Source organism: Anthonomus grandis, chromosome 7 (genome assembly GCF_022605725.1).
Source record: "Anthonomus grandis grandis chromosome 7, icAntGran1.3, whole genome shotgun sequence".
Lineage (NCBI taxonomy): Eukaryota > Metazoa > Arthropoda > Insecta > Coleoptera > Curculionidae > Anthonomus > Anthonomus grandis.
This window is the reverse complement of record NC_065552.1, coordinates 15,980,929-15,996,975: the sequence shown is the minus strand read 5'-3', so window position 1 is coordinate 15,996,975 and position 16,047 is coordinate 15,980,929. Positions and strand designations below refer to the sequence as shown.

The 16,047-nt window shown below is 31.3% G+C and overlaps 1 protein-coding gene across 2 annotated transcripts in view; it reads left to right on the top strand.

The window, feature by feature from the left end:
- The window catches only part of LOC126738159 (kinesin-like protein CG14535), an 871,125-nt gene that overhangs the window by 51,052 nt on the left and 804,026 nt on the right, over positions 1–16,047 (top strand). The window contains exons 2-3 of one of the 2 annotated variants that reach the window (XM_050443348.1): positions 653–677; positions 7,999–8,021. The gene's annotated coding sequence lies outside the window, so the exon portion shown is untranslated. The remainder of the gene's footprint in view (positions 1–652; positions 678–7,998; positions 8,022–16,047) is intronic. The other variant, XM_050443347.1, reaches the window with a different exon arrangement.

Sequence of the window (16,047 nt, the reverse complement as noted above, 5' to 3'; positions counted from 1 at the left end):
GTAAGTAATGAAAGAATCTTAAACTGAATATATTGTTGACATTTTTTTTAAAAAGGTGAAAACGTTAATGGGTTTGATCACTTCCATTAAACTTAGGGATAAATTATAAAGAGTTTTATAAACCATCAATTATAAACATCATCAATTCAAATCATCAATTCATAAACTACAATACTGAACTACACTTACATCTGTAAGTGTAGAAATGGAAAAAATTATTCACTGGATTTTGATAACTACTTGAATACTTAATGTTTCTTAGCCCTGTAACCAAAAATGAACTTCGATGATGATACTGCATTAATTTTTATTAAAGATATTTGGAGAGCGACCCAATGGAAAGTAATAAACAAGTAAGTTCTTTGAATGTAAAAATTTTCAATAAATCTCACTAGGACCAATTATATAGCTCTTTCATTGAGTGAAGTTATTAAACCTCCATCCTCAATTATAAAAGTAATGACCAGATTAATAAAGTTTCACAAGCCAAGTACCTTGGAATAGTAATTAGGCTAAAACTACATTACTGTCCGAACTAAATGTAATCCTAGGAAAAATAATTGACTTTCATAAATATTATGTCAAAATAATCTTAACATATGTATATTTCATAATTCTATGTATGTTATAATCTGTTTTTTTTTGTTTGTAGCACACACAGGTGTTTCTATACCAAGGTAAGACCAAGAAATTTATGGTATTTTATTTACTATATGAGACGAATTTTGTCAACAAATTAGGAAAATGTTCTAAAATATACTTTTCCTTCTTTGTAAAAATACCGATGCAAGATATGATTTACATAAGGAAAATTAAAAAAAAAAATCAAAAAAAGTAATTTTTGTAAAAAAAATTAGAATTACTAATTCATGTCTAAACTGAACATTTCAAATATTTTTTACTATTTACTTAAATTGTGATAATAATAATAGTAAGTCTGTTTTTATTTGTTTCAAAAATATATTAAGCATTTATGCAATTTATCTCAGGCAGCCACTATAAGTTACTATGATAGCGTCGGTAGTCGGTCTTTGTACAACAATTAATAGTTAAATTAAAAAATTCACTTAAAAGTTAAATTAAAAAATCTAAACTAGAATAAAACTAAATTCTAAACCCAAATAAATAGGTCATAGCCTTTATGCCGCATTGAAGGAAGCGAATGAATAGAATAGTATTGAACGAAGAATAGATTAGAAAATAAACTATTTAATTTTTTGACGTAAACATAAAATATTTTCATAAAGTGGTATACATCATTTTAGAGGGAAAAAAAGATCTTTTCAATTTAGCAAAAAACAAAATGGCCGCCCTAAGAAAAAAAGAAGTTGAGGATGGAAGCTCAGAACCGAAACGTCGAAAACAAAAACTTAATTCAGGTTGGCCTTAAAAAGTTGTCCTAATAATGCTTTTACAAATTTTAAAAATATGTTGAAATAAAAAAAATACAGCTCTTTTTCAAAAATGCAACTTTTTGATTTTTTACAAATATTTCAAAATCGCAAAAAGATAAAATCCATCTGAAAGCGGCACTAAATTGGTAATTTAATGCCCTACAACTTTCCCCATTTAAATATTTTTCTATCTCTTAGAGTTTCCAAGATACATACAATACATACAATTTTTTTTGTGGTAAACATAAGCACAAGAGGAAAGTCCTATGTCACTCTTGGAGTGGTGCTTGCGCGAAGATATTCGTGGGCATTTATCTTGAATCGCTGTAGGTTGTATGCGTCGGGAAATATGTGAGGTGGAAGCCCGTTCCACAAAGAAGATGTTCTCCAGATGAATGAGTTTCGATACAGCGACGTCCTTGGGGTAGGCAGGTGGACTCGATGTTGATGAGCCGCAACTGCTAGACGCGTCCTTCTTGCTGGAACAGCCCTGGGTGGAATCAGGCCTGCCAGCTCAGAGGAGCACTTACCGTGATAATAACGGTAGAATAAACAGAGATCAGCCACCTTTTTCCTGTGCTCCAGACTATCCAGACTCCTTGTCAGTTCTGGTTTGTCGATAAGACGAATAGCTCTCTTCTATATAGAATCCAGCAGGTTTAAGCTATGCTTGGGTGCAGAGCTCCAGACATGCGAGCAATACTCGAGGGAAGGGCGTATTTGAGCCTTATAAAGAGTCAGCAGCTCTTCTGGTGTATACAGTTTTTTCGTTTTGAAAAGCACTCCGAGTTTTTTGGAAGCCGCCCTGGCGACCTCGGCAACGTGGTCATGCCAGGACACACTGTTGGTGACCTCGACTCCTAGAAGATGTAAAGATGATTTCATTGGCAATGTTTTCCCTGCCATAACCAGCTCCGGGCCACCAAGGTTAGTCTTCATCGTAAATACTGCAGCCTGCGTTTTTTTAGCGTTAAAATTTACCAGATTGTTACCGCCCCACTCCAAGATTGCTCTAATACCGTTGTTGGTTGAAGCTACTTGAAGCTAGTTGCCTAAGATTCTGAGAACTTGCGGCTGTCGTTGGTTTGGCGGACTTAAATGTGGAAATAAGTGTGCTATCGTTCGCAAAGCTGTAGATTGGATTGACAGTGGTTCCTAGCAAATCGTTGATATATAACAGGGTGGGGGATAGAATGCATCCTTGAGGGACTCCAGCGTTAATGTTAAATTTGTCGGAAAGGTATCCATCGACGGCTACTTGGATTGTTCGTTGTTCAAGAAAACTTTTGATCCAATTCAATAATGAGTTTTGTATGCCGATTGAGGAGAGCTTGGTTAGTAGTCCCTCATGCCACACTCTGTCAAATGCCTTGGAAATGTCAAGAGCGACTGAGCGGGACTCGCCGTGCTTTTCCATGGCCTCTGTCCACAAGTGTGTGACGTAAGCCAGAAGATCGCCGGTGGATCTAAGCTTTCGGAAGCCGTATTGATGATCGCTGATTAGTCCAGAGGATTCCAGATATCTTAACAGTTGTTGGTTGACTGCTTTCTCCATAATCTTCGATATTACTGGAACTAGTGCAATCGGGCGGTAATTGGAGGGCATCGTCTTCTTACCCTTTTTGGGTACAACTTGCACTCGAGCAGTTTTCCAGCTTGTTGGAAATTGGCCCTGCTAATACGATGCCGTGAACAGTCTACATAAAGGAGGAGTCAATTCGTCTGCACCACGTTTTAGTATTAGGGCTGGAATTCCATCGGGTCCAGAAGCTTTGTTGGTGTCTACGCTTTTAAGAATTTTATTTATAATTCGTTGGGGAAACGAAATTTCTCCCATCGATGAATTCACCCTTAGCAAGTATGGCTGTGTTTTGCCTTGCGAGTGCAGAGTAGAATTGGACGCGAAGAGTTTACCCAGTAAGTTGGCTTTTTCCCTTGCTGTTACCGCGATAGAACCGTCATCTGCTGTTAGGGGTGGCAAGGCCGACTTAGCAAATCCTTGACTAACAGCTTTCGATACCGACCAGATCTTGTTCCATTTGGGCAGTTTACCAGTTTGTTTTTGATCCTGTTGTTGTGACTCTCTTTGCATTCATCAATAATTCGCTTGCAGCTATTTCTGGAGGCTAAAAAGTTCCTCCGATTTTCGATGGAAGGATGTTGACGCCATTTGCGGTATGCTGAGTTCTTAGTGCCTACTGCCTTTTTGCAATTCGGGTTGAACCGTTGCTTGTTGTTTGATCTGCATTTAGTAGAAAAAGGGATATAAGCTTCCATTCCTGCCAAGATCGTCTCTGTAATTTGGTTTGCACATTCTGAGATGTTATTGGTTCTAAAGCAGACTTCTTTCCAAGGGAATGAGCGATGAAATTCCCGAAGATGATTCCACTCTGCTGATTTATAGTGCCATACCTTCTGCGACATCGAAGGATCCTGCGTTTTAACCTCCAACTGGCAAGAGACTGTTATCAATTTGTGGTCTGATGTTCCTAGGGGGGCATGTACTGATACAGTGTACGAGTCAGGGTCTGAAGCCAAGACCAGATCTAGGAGGCTCGCGAACTCGCCGTCTTGATCGGGGATTCTGGTAGGTTCCTCCACAAGCTGCGTAAGCCCGCATATGGTGGCAAATAGCTCAGCTTCTCGTCCTTTATTGTCGTTCTTGTTGCAGAAGCGCAGCCAGTTGATATTGTGGACGTTAAAATCACCCATGACGATGATTTCTGCGCTTGGGTGGTCAATTTGCAGATGGTTAATGCAATCAACCAGGTTCAAAAAGAGCCGTCTATATTGGGTGTCGCTTGGTGGTCTGTAGATACAGCAGATAAATTTCGTGGCACCACTGGCTATTATTTTGAACCACATGACGTCGAAGTCCGCAGGCTCAAGCGTTTCCTTCCGCTGGCAACTCAAATCGTTCTTGACAAGTACTGCCAATCCAAAGTTTAGTCGAAATCGGGTGTGTAGATCGTATCCAGGATAAATGAGGTGAACATTTGTTGTTGAAGGTTTCACCTTTGTTTTTGCCAATGCCAGAATGTGAGGCTTATTTGATTGCCGGTGTTGGTGTACTACATTAATATTGGTGTTTAGGTCTCTGATGTTGCAGAAATTGATTTTTAGGTTTTTGATAAACCTTTTAAATGAGGTAACACAAGATTTCTATTTAATGCATTTATTCAAGATGGCGCTTATGTGTTATTTTGACATCTAGAACTGTCGTTTTTTATGTCAAAACAAAATAGTGACGCATTTATTTTCGTACACTGATTTTTACCTATTCAAAAATCATAAAAACGTAAAACGTTAAAATAAAAAAAATACTTTTTCATTAGGCCGCCATTTTGAAACGAGTTAAGATATGGGTCTAATATTTCAGGGTTATAAAGTACTCATTGAGACCTTTAAAATGAGGTACCACACGACCCCCCTTTCTATTTAAAAATTTTTCTCAAGATGTCGCCCAGCCGCCATCTTGGAATTTACAACTACCTAGTTTACAGTGAAAAATATTATCTATAGACCAATTTACTTATGCCAAGTTTCAAACATTTTTTTTGACCCGTTCAAAAAATAAATTGGGGGGGGGGACTTCAAAGAAAAGCACTGTATATACGAGTATTATCAGCTTTGTACTTAAATCTCTAATTTCTGTAAGGTACGTAAAGTCATAATATGAAAGGGTTAAACATTTTGTTCAATATTCGTGGTACGTGGCACCCCGCCGTTAACAATATAATTTTATACGGCCGAAAATTAATTCATAATTCAAAATGCAAAGGATGTTTAACGAAAACGTAAATCTTCCTATATTAAGTTGTGTAATATATCAAAAGCATTAGTTTTGGTGCCAGCAGAGACCATGGTTATGCAAGTTACGTAAGGCATATCTAAGTGGAAAACTCATTATCGTGCACCTGTTTCTTTATGGATTTCCATGTATGGACCATAAAGAAATTTATTAAGTTTCGGGAGAGTCTAAATTAGTATATTAAAATGTTTTTTACGTGATTGATAATGGTATACGGTCCCTCATAATTTAGTTTCTTATGACCTATAAGAAATATCATTTCGGTAAAAGAATGCAATTTTTTTATAGCATATCTAAAACTATTATGTTTTGCAAATATGTATCTGTTAAAAAAAGTTCTAACTATATATGCAGGGTTACATTTTATTATTCAACTAGACGGTAACCAGTTTGACGATCAGGCTAAAACACGATATCATATCTTACTTTTATTGCTTGTTTAAAAAATATATTAATTTTGAATAAATTATTTTTAATTAAAGTTTCAAAACATTCATTAATAAATAATATTTTACAGACTAATAGTAATCTCTTTTTGTAATAGAGATGTGTGCATATTTTTGAAAATTTATGATATTTTCTTAAGACATTGAGGAAATATAATTAAATTAACTATTAGTTGCTACTTCTATGATTATATTGTCAATCGCACTTCAGCGTAAATTTAATGTGCTATTAAAGTTTATTATATTTGACAAATAAAAGCAAGTACATTACTAGCAGCTATTTTATTTTGGGTGGAGCAATGCTTAAAGAACTTTTTAATAATTGTTTTAAATTTATATTTTTGCTTTATTTAATATTAATTAAATTCCCATACACAATTTTTCAGATTTTTTATTTCATCTAAATAAAACAAAATTTTTTATTAATAGTTATTGTGTAATTATTATTATTTTTTTTTGCCTGATTTTTAAATTAGCACCTATTTTAAAGATGTCGGCGTATAAACACTAACTTGATGGCAAATAATGAAATGCATTACGTAATTAGTTTTCAAGATGGTTGTATAAGGGTATTAAAAAACAAATAATAATTAAATATTAAGAAAGGAAAATGTATAAGAGCTGAACTGTTTCTTCTTTACCTGCTTCATAAAAACTATAATATAAAAATATCCGCTTTTGACAAACCTCCTTGAATATGCATTTATGTTATTACAATTATGCATACTTAAACAGATACAAGTTTATAGACAATTACTAAATTATAATTTTTAAAGCAAGTTTAGAAGTAAACATCTTATAAAACAAGTTTGTAAAATATTATATGTATTTGTACAAATACTGTTTGTATAAATACTGTACGCTTATTTATCGAGTTCCAAAATATGAATAAATTTAGTGAGATCCCCTATAAAATTAATGAAAATGATCACGGTTTTGAATTTATATTAAAATAATCCTTTTTCGATAAAATGAATAATATTAATTAAAATAATTAAAATAAAGGATAAATAAATACAGAATTTTTTAAAATTAGTTGAATCATGCATAAAATATTAGATACATATTTTATATAAAATTAAAGACACAATTCCTTCATGCACAGTATTTATTTTTTATACGTTTTCTTTGGCCAAAGTTTAAGAATCAACAGACTCAAAGATGATAATACTCTATGTAGTTATTGAAATAAAAAATTTTAAGAGCTGGAAAACTACCATTATCAAACTATGCAAAGTTAGGCAGAAAAACTATTCAAAAAATTATTCTGATAGTAAGCAAATCAGTGTTGTATTATTAAACATAATATACTAATAGCAACGATTAAATATCAAAATGTGCTTAAAATGTTAATATTGCTATAGTTGCGGCGCTCTGAACAAAAACGGAAAAGGAAGATTTCCCATTCAAATATATTCCATTTTATATGTTCTTCTAGGCGTATGTGTCAAATTCAAAGTATTTATTTAATAAAAATGTGTTTAAAACGGAAATTACTTTACATTTTTTTTATGAACAAATATAATTTTTAATCAAAATCAAATATGAATATTTATTAATTTAAAATAAAATAGCAGTAATAACAAGTTTTATCAAATCCTACATCTCGAGATTCGTAGAAAATCCGTAAAAACAAAGTTTTAAAAGACTTGATAGAAATATAAAAATCTCTATTTCAACTCTTATATAGTTGGCTTATATAGGTACAGCTGCATCTAAAAGGCCTTAATATTGTAAATGTAAGCCATTTCCTTAACCTAAACGAACGCAGCAGCGCACTAATAGATTTTATATTTGTAATTAAGCACGGCGTTGTTTACATAGTTCCTCGTGATTATTTTCATTAAGACCACGTTTTCCTTGGTTTTGACTTCGTTGTTACCGAGAATATCAATACCCGACCGTACTTTTTAATTTTTTTTTATTATTAAATCACGTTTCTTATTTTACTAGCGACATAAGAGAAAAATAAAAAAAAGTATATTTTGATTGAGGTTTAAAGAAAATGATTATATACAGGGTTACAATTACAATGACAGGTCAAAAGTTACACGACAACAAATGCCTTAAAAACTGTCCTCCTTGATATGTAAATTGACGTGTTTCGCCTAATTTTCATACTATCATTGGTAAGGATAATAATAAATGCGGTTCGTTTTCAAATTGTCACCCGGTATGTATTTTTTAACATTAATGACAAACATAAATTAAGTGAAATTTATTATAACCTCTATCATAATTTAAGAGCATGTCACGTAAAAATGATGTGTTGTATTACTTTTGTAATTAAATGTAATTTTAATATATTGTAATATAAAATATATTAAAATATTTATTTTCTTTTCAGATATTCATTATATAACCTGAGTGGTAAGTAAAAGATTTAGCTTTGAATTGGATAGACTTAAATTCTAAATTAAAAAATGGTATGATATTGGAACATAGAACTATGTTCTTTACGTACTATACAGTGCTTTCATTTCGAAACAATCCACCCTTAATAACTTTCTTAAAAAAAAAAAAAAAAAAAAAACACGTCAAATTAGATATACAGGGGGACGTTTAATTATGCATTTACTGAAGTTCTTTCAATCACCTCCGCACCTCCAGCCTCACTTTAATTTAGCGAAAATGTCTAGAAATAATGAATATTTTATTTACGCCAAACTTTGGTATGTCAAATGGCTACCCCATGGTGTGATACATTATTTTAAAGGGCATTCATTATGCTATCAATGGTTGTAAAAAAGATAAAATTGATTGACCAAGAGGCAATTAAAGAGTAAATTGGTAGGGTAGAAAAAAAATTTAATTAGTTTAACAAATTTATTTTATTAAATGTTCAAAATGCGTGCCGTAATTAGCAAGATAATAAAAAAGCCTATTTTCAAACTCCTTACGAACATTGGCAAGGGTCTGCCCGCTAATTTCTCTGCATTCTTGAAATATTCTATTTTTTAAATTCTCAATACTCTCAGGTGGGGTTTTATAAACTTTGCTTTTTAAGTAGCCCCACAGAAAAAAGTCTAGTGGGGTTAGGTCCGGAGACCGCGCAGGCCATTCGATTGTACCACGCCTGTCAATCCACTTTTCTCGAAAATTTTCATCAAGCCACTCTTGAACTACCAAAGTGTAGTGCGCGGGAGCTCCATCCTGCTGAAAATGTATATTATTTTCATTCAATAATATAGCACCATGTTGATCTACTTGATTTTCCATAGATTGGATGATGAAAGGGTAAAGCACACCGATCTTGAGGTCCATAAAGGAAAATTATTTCTATTCTTTCGGCTAGCGTATACACCATTTTATTAACTCACTATTTTAACTAAAATTGAAAAATTGCACGCTACAAACTGACAGTTTTAACATTAATAAATCGCCTGCTTTTTAAACGCTTTAAAAATGTAAGGTATTGCAGTGTTTTTTTGTACCTATTAGGTAGGTTTCGCAAAAAATATAAGTGAAATAAATACACATACAAAGTTATAAGACTGCAAAGATTTTTGCAAAAAATTTGAAAACACTCTTTTTTCTCGCAAATAACGGTACACATTCCTTACTTAAAAAAAATAAATAATTTGCTTAAACTAAATGTACTGTTTGTTACCACACATTTTAACTTCTAAATTGCTTGTATTTTTTTTTTGATGATCTATTATAATAAATGTAAGAATTTTAAAATGATGTAGGTACCATACTAAAAGTATTCATTTAAAATACCAAAGTTTGGCGTAAATAAAATATTTATTATTTCTAGACATTTTCGCTAACTATTTGCTTACACATTTACCGATTTAATTTTTTTTTTGGTACCGTTGAATAGAGAATTTTACGCTGCTTACTATGATGTATCACACGATGGGGGTTCCCATTTGACATATTAAAGTGAGGTCAGCTGGAGGTGAGGAGGTGATTGACAGAACTTCAGTAAATGCATAATTAAACGTCCCCCTGTATATCTAATTTGACATGTTTTTTTTTTTTTTTTGAAGAAAGTTTTTAAGGGTGGATTGTTTTGAAATGAAAGCACTGTATATACTACTATTTTAGGACTGCTACTTTTTATGCGTAAATATATCGACACAAAATTTATTTAACTTTTAATTCGAGCCATTTCCCATATAAGTATCAAACCTACCCTATCCATTTCTCATTATCAAAACTAGAGGATTAAGATTCTCAAAGGCTTTCTTGCATAGGTAAAATTTAATAAGTACGGTCGTGACAATGTAGATCTAGTACCTACTGATTCCCCATTTAAGATTTGAGTATTGAAGCTCACATCTTTTAGGAGTTTATAATAAAAGAAATGACAATAATAGTGTACATTTATGTTCATAGCTTCGAAACTACTATTTAAAATCATTAGTTGCCACAATGAGATATCATGAAGAATTTAGAACAGAATTTTTTAAAGTAGCTACTGTAGCTAGACTTCGCCATTACCTGCACATATGCCAAAGAAATTCTTGTTGTATACAATAAGTATATAGTTTTATTTTATAAACTTATATAATACTTCAAAAACTTACTTAATATTAATATTTATTAAACTGCATTTGATTATTAAAAATAATAAGGTTTATTACATTTTCTCTAACTTTTAAACCAATATTTCTAGTTATAATATTATTTTAATTTCAGTACTAGGTACATCGTTTCTGGCCCAAAAACCAATACACACCACTTATATGTATTCAAATAAATGAAATGCATGAGAGTTGCACATACATTTCAAACTGTATAAATCATCGTTCTTACATTTACACGACTACCTAACATTTTGTTTTTAAAGAATAGTATACCCGCCTATCATCTTTATAGTAGTGAATATTATTTCTTTAGTGCTCTGTTAAGATTTAGTGTATACATGGAATATTGTAAGAGGATTAAAAGAAATTTTTGGGGTATGCCGGAAACAATTTGCAATGACATAAATATACTATCAACTTTCAAACATTGATTCTCTGGATAGATGTGGTTTTGAAAGTAAATAATTTTAAATAATTATTATTTTATAATTTTTATTTTTTATTAGGTTATTAAGAATTAATATGAAAAAGTTAGTATAGTATTCATGATAACTAAAAATGGCAAAAACAACGATAGTAAAGTCCAGTTCAGAGATCCATTAGAATCTTTGATGTGTCGCAGATGCCGCAGTAACTAGTCCGTACGCCTATGTCGTATTTATTGTCGCATGATATACATGTTTAAATGGCAACATTTTATATTGTTTATCTATGAAATCATTTTAAATATATTTAAAACCCCATGTTTTATGGTATTTTTTATTTTTCTTTCTAAAATAATATCACAAGAAAATAATATAAAAAAATTGACCGCCGACTAAAATCCAAGCATCTTAGAAAATATTTGAAACACTTCCAGCACTCAACTCACAGACTTGTCACCTCTTTTTAGCCAGTCTATTAAACAAAGATAAAACACCTGCGTTCTGGCGATTCCTACTTCAGACTGTGCAAGTGATTTTGTATCTCTCTCTATCTCACTGATTTTGAAGATTACGGGGCCGTACCCAAATAAATTTTTCGGCTGTTTTTGTATTACTTTCGTCGTATTTTTAAAGAGATCTTTAAGCATGAGTCTATCGCCTTTAAAATAGTTGTTGGATGGGTCTATCACCTTTAATAGTTGGGAGGGGGGTCATGTGAGGGTATTATTATTTGATGAGTTTTGCCGGTTTTGCTTTTTACACGTTTGTGAATGTGAATAATTTAGAAGTTGGCCTATATTCGTTTAAATTTTTTGCAGTTTTTACTGTGAGGAAGTGTGTATTGTTTTTATTTGTGTTTGTGGATTTGTTTTGGCATTATACCTAAAGACCTTAAAATGTTTCGACCCTGGGAAAATAGGCAGGAAAATTTGGCAAATGAAAAGGAAAGTGTTTGTGTGGGCTTATAGAGACCGTGGGTGCACAAGAAAGACAATAACATTTGTGATGAAAACTATAAGAGTGATCTGGACAGTGATTTAGACTTACATAGGTCTGATAGTTCATTTTATAGTGTTGAGGAAGCAAAAAGAAGCAAGGGAAGTAGAAGCTACAGGGGAAAATCAAGCAGTTTTAAAACTTAATTGTTTAAGTACAGACGCCAAACAAATTTATCTAAACGTCAATAACAATCTAAGGAATGAGCCTCAGTTCACAAATGATTGTAGTGCTTTGCAAAAAACGTTTTTAACAGGGGTTACCTATAGTACAATATGCCTGTAAAAAAAGGGATTAAAGACAGACTTAAAAGCAAAGATGCAGGATAATCAAAGGGACTTGACACGGATATTGCCAAATTGCTAAAGGTGTGTATTCTACATACAAAAACAATGAGGTTCTGACCATAGAGATGATTAAGGACACCTTATCGGCAAGGGACAAACATTTGTTAGTCTCAACCTTGCGAAGATCCTTGATAAAACTTGGATTTAAGCTTAACATGGTTAACAAAAGAGCTGCTGTAATGGAACTGTCAGCTAGTTTATAGAATATTTGAAGAAAATTAAAAAGTTTTGGGAGGAAGAAAGATCCATATATTATTTAGCCGAAACATGGTATGATACATTTATGATTGATGTATGATTTCCATTCTCTTTCCATTTTTATTAATTAAACAAGTTTAAAATTTTGTTTTTTACAGCTTACTACCCCTGTTTGCCCTTAAGTGATACAATAAAGACTGCTTCTTCCATCATTCTCTGGGAAAACCCTTTTTTTGCTATGGTAAGAAAAATACTGTTTTTATTAAGAAAACAAGTCTAAAATTTTGTTTTTTACAGCTTACTGCCCCTGTTTGTCCTTCAGCGACACAATTAAGTATATATAATGTAATGCTTTATTATCCATATGTTGATGTGCGATATGAAGTTGGAATCCATAGCGGCAACAGAGAAAATGTTTCCTTCCTTAATGGAAGAAACTGCTAAAGAACAAAGGCAAAAAAACAGAATTTAGAAAATTGTATTAACTCTTTGGGGCAGATTCAAATGAGTGGTTAAATCTTTAAAAGTATTTAGTATCCTCACTATAGTTTTAAGATCCAGTATACTTGTAAATGTAGTGTTTTGTATTTTTAGTATAAGCATTTATTTTTGTTAATTTTCATCTAATCTCTCCTAATATGCACAATAACTAAATATGAGATAAACAAATTAATAAATATTACATTCAGGATGTAAAGTGTGTGTGTTTTTTTTATAAGTAAAACTTGTGTCTTTTACACTCATAAGATATAGACAGCTAGATGATTTTTAGTGTAAAAGTTTATTTAAAAAAATAATTTTCCACTTTTCTGACTACATAATTACTTTTTATCAAAAGAAATTAGTACTAAATATAGAGATGAGGGTTTTCATGAGTATATAATTATAATAATATATCATAATATGTATTAATTAAAAAAAAGCAATAATAAAGGATATTGAATATGGCAGCCAAAATCCCCATTAATAATCACAACCAAGTAAAAATGAATCCCAATACCCAAAAAAAGAAAATATATAAAATTTGAAGACAAACCAAAACATTTTACCCTTTTGTGTCAAAAAGTAAATCTTTAATGCCTTAATCCACAATATAAATGGGCCTAAGTAATTCGTACCACCTGTTCTCTCATCACTTGTTATAAACACCCCACTGATGGCGCTAAAAACTAAACTTATTAAATTAAAATTTTTGGTTAAACTTATTTTACGTACTTAAATCTTATAGTTAAATTAAATATTATCTTGCTATCAACAATCTTCAATTTCTAACTTAATAAAACTAAACCCAAAAATCTCGAATAATAAAGTTTTAAATACAAATACATATTAAGGCCGGACCTGTGCAACTTTTCACGCTTGAGTGGCTGTGACTGATGTCAGACGTCTAACAAAATAGTACGTGGGCGCATGTAGTCAAATTTTACGAATCAAATGTATAAATTCTGAAAAAAAGCTTAAAACATTTATTTATTTAATGGAATGATTAAATATCGCTTAATCGAATATTACTTTATGACTCTTTTTACATAAAATTTTGCGATTTAAACATGCATGTCATGTGACAATACAAGCAACACCGGCACACGGACTATTCGCGGCACATCAAAGATTCTAATAGATCTCTTAACTGAACTATAGATACATATATAGAAAATATTAGCTGAAAACACAAGCTTTAGATTAAATTTTTGCATTAAATGCATACTTATAATGTAGTTTTACAGATAAGGAAAGAAAACACTATTAAAAGTTGCTTATTATATTTATTGTCAAGTATTAGGATTAATTGATTATAACATATTTATTATGCTCTAATTTCCTTAATTCCTTAAGCTCACTTATTTGTAATATCTTAATGACTGAGTTTAATTCTTATTGAAAAAGGTGTTTCAATTTAAAAAATTTAGCTGAGTTTGAAATTGGTCTTAATATACCAGAAAAACAAATATGTTTTTTTTATTTAAGAATCTTTTTTAAATCAAAATTTTTTTATTTGAAAAAATAATAAAGGATTCAGTTAAAAGACCGCTATATTTTTTTCATTAAAAAAAAGTTGGAATTTCAAGTAACTTAAGCATGGTCAAGTGCACTAACGACTTAAGACCAGACATACTAAGCACATATAATTAGTATCTAATCCGTCAATAATAAAATGTTGATAAAGCTATATTTTTTGATACCTAAATTTAAGATGAAAAGTGTATAAATTAATTGACATTTTATTTTTGGTTTTACAAATAGTTTTAGCTTTTCGACTTGAACCTCGAATGACACCTATACATAATAATAACAAAAATAAACGCAGATAAAAATAAAGAATAATAATAACAATTGGTTTACGGACTTGGGTCGTAGCTACAGGTAATTTAGATTTTGACGTGTTCAGTATTTAACTCTATATGTCTTGTTCAATAGTTTTTTTTTGTAATAATTTAATTTCTGAGATCAGCAATTTTTTAGTTTAGTTACTTTATGTATTATTTATTACATTATTAAATCTTTCTCTCTCCATCTGATGTATCCAATTTCCAACATACATTTTAAAATTTTTGTTATTTAATTTATCTCTGATATTTTGGGGAACAAAGTTAAGGATTTGTAAAATGTAATGCTTACTGTATCGCTGACCAATAGTTTTTCTACTTCGGGGTACTAATGCATTCTGATTCTGAGCTCGAGTTGCATAGGAATGAATTACATTTTCAACAGATGTCTTCTTTATGCAGGTTCATTAGCAATTTCTGCACATATAATTGCCGAAAATCAAATATGCCAGTGTAAGCAAAAAGCCGATTGAAAGAAAACAGTTTATTTTTATCATATATAATTTTTATTATCCATTTCTGGACAACTTCAAGCATATGACAGTTTCTTATTCCACCCCATCCGCTAAGTCCATAGGTTAAGTGTGATTGTACTAAAGCAAAATATAATTGAAGTGTTCTAGATCCAAAAATTCTTTAAGTAGTTTAAATTTAGATAATAGTCTTCTAATGTTATTTGTTACTTCAGATGAATGTATATCCCATTTTAAGAATCTGTCTAATGTTACGCCCAAATATTTCATTGTTTCTGCTTCGGGTACCAAAATGTCTGTGTCTATCTCACCAGAGTAAAATATGGCAGTATTATCTGTGTAGCTTATTATTTGTACCAAAGTACTCATTTTAAGTAAGTCATATAATTTATTTTGAAGTTGCTTTCTATTGCTTAGGTAGCTTTTAATTAGTTTATAAGCCATACCATTAATTAGTTTTTAATTAGCACAGTGATGGTTTTGATTTATCCAAGTTGTCATATAGGTAATTCCTTAATTGGAGAATAGTATTTTCCGTTGATATTTTTTCTCGAAATCCGAACTGTTTATCCGAAAGAACAGAGTATTTTGGTAAGATAGATATTAACCGTTTCTTTAAGATTTTTTCATATATTTTTGCGATATTCGAAAGTAACAAGATAAGTCTATAGTTATTAACGTCTTCTTCCGAGTCAGTTTTATGCAGTTGTATAATTACGACAATTTTTTAAGATTGGAAAGATACTATACTCAAAAGAATTGTTTATTATGTAGGCTAGGGGATATGCTATCTCATTTCGAATTTCTTTTAGAATTTTGGCTTTAATTTCATCAATACCAGGCGACTTCATCAAAATAAAAATAAAGAAATTGTTTTGCCCGCACAAAGCTATTACTTAAGTCGACAATTGTAAATAAACTGCTCTGGCAGGAATTATAATATTTTTATGAATAAAAACAAACAACAATTAAGCGAATAAAGCCCCATTATCTTAACTTCTATGGATTAAGATTCGGGATAATAGATCCGCGATAACAATCGTCTGTCAACTGAATACAATGAGAAGTACGGTCATTACATATTTATAATTCTCG